Source organism: Halyomorpha halys, unplaced genomic scaffold (genome assembly GCF_000696795.3).
Source record: "Halyomorpha halys isolate HHAL.00 unplaced genomic scaffold, Hhal_1.1 Scaffold764.1, whole genome shotgun sequence".
Taxonomy (NCBI): Eukaryota; Metazoa; Arthropoda; class Insecta; order Hemiptera; family Pentatomidae; genus Halyomorpha; species Halyomorpha halys.
Genome location: NW_027111457.1, coordinates 324,287 through 328,847, shown reverse-complemented (window position 1 = coordinate 328,847; position 4,561 = coordinate 324,287). Strand labels below are relative to the sequence as shown.

Below are 4,561 nucleotides of genomic sequence, written 5' to 3'. Positions count from 1 at the left end.
TCTGGTTTTAGTTTGGAATTTCTGTTTAAGACAGGATATAGCATTGCTAACCTTGCATAGGTTTGAGTTAGTTTGATGTTGATATGGTGATTCCAGGTAAGGCGGCGGTCTAGGTCACTGGCAGGATCCATTTCATATTTTTACCTTTGAGGTAAACTCTTCATTATGTTATTTTATTTTCATTCGAATTTTATTTGGCATATAAATATAAATACAAGACAAATAATACTAAAATAAAGAACAATAACGAATGGCTCATTTATAAAACTTCGAAATATAGTTCCAAATTGCCAATCATACGTAATATATTGACACTATTGCCAAACTTACCTTATACGGGCTTTGAAAACATATGGAACGCAAATATGTGATTTATTGTTCAATTTTTTTAACCGCATTTATCGATTGAAACGGCATTTATGGCTGTATAGATAAATGCTCCTAAGTTTTATTTATATGTCCAGTCAATCAACGAGTCATAAACTTCATACGATCGAGACAAAGCTGGAAATGATTGAACGTTCTGAAAACGCTGAATCTTTTCCTTCAATCGGACATTTTCATGGTGTAAACAGATCTACAATTTTGAAATACAAGAGCAAAATTAAGGAATCGGCCGATGCAGATAAATATGCTGCAAAAGGATATATTTCCTTATTATCCAAAATTATTATTATTATTAAGATGGAGAATATTCTACTAGTCAAATATTCAATGTATTGATATTGTATGATCAATATTCAAGAGCATTGAAAGGAAAAAATAAATAATTGCTTCCGGTCATTTGAAAATCAAATAAAAAAACGCATCTTGACAAATTTTTAACTATCATGGAAGACTGGAAGACAATGGAGAACCTTTATCTCAAGTACGTAGGTCAATTGAGAAAGACAAAGCATGTTATAAAAATCTTTATCAAGAAAAGAAAAAAATGGGTGGTGATCAACAAACTCTTGACAACTTTATAAAGGAAAAACCCGAAAGCACTTAACACGTCTCTTTAACGTCATTATGTATACATATTGAAAGATAAATACTTTACGACACAGTTTTTTGTGCATATATTTTTACATCCCACTACTTTCGAACATTTAGCATTCTCTTTTATTTTATTTTATTAATATTTCTTCTCCCCCTATTATGTATATTACCATTTATTGTTCACCTAATTTAAATACTTTTTTACTATGTTTACTTTACAAATTATTTTCGTTATTGTGGCATAACTGCCATCCCCACTCCACCCAATACCAACCGTCACTTTGTTTTTGACTGCCGTCAAAACAGGTATGCATTCTGTCTCATTATTTGATTTGTATTTTTATTTTTTTCATCTCTTTATATGTACTTTCTTTAATATTTCTTCTCTTATCGATCTGTTACTATTACCCTTTTCATTTACTATTTACAACCTTTAATTTTTCTTATTATATCTTACTTTTCATTTTATACCCCTGTTATTTTACACTTATGTTTTTTTTTTCCTTTTTGTAACTATAGTGTTTGTATCTTTTTTAGCCCTGACGAAGCCCTGCAACGTGGGGCGAAACGTTGGCTCAATAAAATAGTATAATTATCCACTATTTGAGGGTTTTTTTTACCGCACCCGGACCATATTCCATTCTTTAGCATTCTCACACACTTTCAGGAACCAATTATGTTCGAAAGTCGAGGGCTTACTGTATATAGACAGGAATAAAAAGAGAAACAAAGTAGGTTGATATTTTGCGTCTCATTTCGTGACCCTTTTTTTAAAGTTCATGTTAATATGTACATATTTTAGTCAACTTCTAATTTTATTTCTGGTCAACTTCAAAGTACAAAATAAATTAATCATAAAAACTTGCCATCTTCGTAACTTTTCTTATCGAACCTCAAATCAAATACGAAACTTAACATGTTATCGAAGGTAAATAAAAAGAGAAAAAAATAAGACGAGAACAAGCTTGTTCCCAGAGCACTACTTGGAATTACACCGTATAGGCATTTTTCCAATGAATTCCTTCAGAGTCCGCGGATGTTTACTAAAGCTTAACAATCAGCCGCCCCGTTGAATTACTAGGTGACATCTAAATACTGATCACATAACAGAAATGTGCGAGAGGCCAAGCAACCTTTTTTTCTCAACAGAATGAGCATTGAGCCTAATGAATTCAGCGCTTAAGGCATAAAAGAGGTAACTTCTACGAAAGTAACCAGATAGAGAGGAACTACCTAGCTTATGCTACGATTTATAATTATTTAATTTTAATAATCTTATAATTACCGTATCCTATTTAATAAAAAATGTGACTTGCTTCAGAAAAACAAACATATAATTTGAATCTCCAGTTTTTGGTCACTTTAAGGATCTACTAATAGCTTTTTAAAAGACGGACCTACTAACACCAAAAAAAGTAATTCCTCACTACACTTTTTGATGAATCCAGACCAACTCTAGATGGTAATAGAAATATAGGATGTGGTAGTTTTCATTTACGCATTCAGACAGTAAACCAGATTTTAAGATGTATTTATGTCCGGAACGTTTTTGATTCGATACATCCATAAGGTGTAAATCACCACAACCCGAAAAAAAATTTATACTGTCTGCACTATTTGCGCGTAAACGGTTCGGAAAATCGAGATAAAAATTAACAGTATTTTATCATCTAATTACCTATAAGAATCCGTCATAATAATTTGAGTTTCCTCGACCAGCAGGGGAGGCCAAATTGGCTACTATGATTATAAAATCCCGATTAAGAAATATCTCAATTATGACGATAGATTCTTTTCGATTTTCCACACCGCTCGTACCTAAATCCTCAAAAACAGTAAACAAAAAATTTGTAAGCGATTTTCGGCGGTATTTGTTTTTAGAACGAGTCGAAAAGCCAATAGGAATTCGTCTAAAAATCTTATTAACAATCAGAATCCGTAGAATAAAGTAGTCCATTTCGTTGGAAATCCTAAACTAAGCTCTCTTGAAGATGATTATAAAATCAACAATATTCTCAAAAGACAGACTACATCCCACAGTTAATTAAATGAAATGGTTATTTTTCCAACTAATTATTAATAGTTTTAGGTTAGATATAATGTTACCATGTGAAAAGGACACTGCCAAACAGCGTCTCTGTCTCACTTTCATGTCAGTACAGTACAACGATGAACAAAACTTTAAAGACTATTGGTACGTCACATAGAGCTTGAAATTCTGATCAAAGCATATTGCGCAATAATATATATATATATATATATATTTCTTAGAACGATTTTATACGTTTTTGTCGGTTTATGAAAATGAAGAAGTTTCATTATAAATTACAAACATAATTTTTAATAACTCATTTAGTACTATCAACCAAAGTTTCAATTCTTTGTATTTCTTTAAAACATATCGACGGGTCAGTGGTAAAATAGATCAAGCTGTTTGAAAAAAATAGCGCTTTATCACTATTACAGTGATCAACCATGATATGTTTGACTAAGCCTTAATTTTACCATTAAATTTCGGTTTTTTGTTTAAATATTACATTTTCACAAAGAGTAAATCATCATTCAATTCTATTATCCTTATCTTTCTTTCAAATCAAAACAAGAAATCTGATTCAAGTTTTTAGAAAAACAAAGTAAATAATCTCAAGTAAACTAGATGTTTATTTATTTTTAGATGCTATGATGTTAAAAATAAACATTGCCCAGACATTCTAGTAAAAGATCTTGAATCCCTTAAATGCTCTCGTTCTAACGTAGTAAACCTGAAAATGAATAAAATGTAATAAACTGATAAATATATATGATATTACATTACGTATGAAATAATCCCACGAAAGAAAATGGTAATTCTATTGCAGAACATGTTAATAATAGGATGTAAAAAATTCTTTATTCCAATAAGCATTTAATTTTTTTTTTTTTTTTTTTTTTTTTTTTTTTTTTTTTTTTTTTTTTTTTTAAATAGTAATTATAATGACAATACTTAAGGAGCCAAATGCATTACCTCAGGATTTACACGTGATATATCAGATGGGGAAATATTATCAGCCTAAACTATGGCTCATTGAAAAAAGGTACCGCAGGAATGCCTGGACAAGAAGTTAGTCCCAGGAAGAGGTAAGCAAAAGAATCCTCATCGCGACATTTCTTTAGGTCACACTAACACAAACAAACAAACAAGAGCCGTGACAACCGACAGCCAGCGAGAGAGGTTACTGCTTCTCGCCGGTCAGTTTCCGCCTCAGGCCTCCAGGTCGCAGCACGTCGCTGTCCCTTCCTCGATATATTTTCTTAAGCCCCATACTATCGATACGTATATCCCTAGCTATCTTCCACTGCCTAAGGTCAGGGAAGCCGTCGTGGGGAATGTGGAGGGATGTTTCCTTCTTCCTCCCCCATATGACCTCAAAATTTGCGAAACTTGAGAATTGAGAACCTCCTTTTCAAAAATTGTGGTAAAACATTATACTTAAATCTAAATGTTTTGAAGTTAAGAAAGAGGTACCACCAGCGGAACGGCCCCTCCCCGCTCCAATAATCTACTGGCGTAAGCCAATTCATGCCACATAAAGAACACATA

The 4,561-nt window shown here is 32.2% G+C and overlaps 1 long non-coding RNA gene across 2 annotated transcripts in view; it reads right to left on the bottom strand.

Annotated features, from left to right (window-relative positions):
• Positions 1–3,622: 3,622 nt before the first annotated feature.
• LOC136796270 (uncharacterized) overlaps positions 3,623–4,561 on the bottom strand; it is a 10,718-nt gene continuing 9,779 nt past the window's right edge. For both annotated transcript variants that reach the window (XR_010843972.1, XR_010843971.1), the window contains exon 3: positions 3,623–3,743. This is a non-coding gene — a long non-coding RNA (uncharacterized lncRNA). The remainder of the gene's footprint in view (positions 3,744–4,561) is intronic.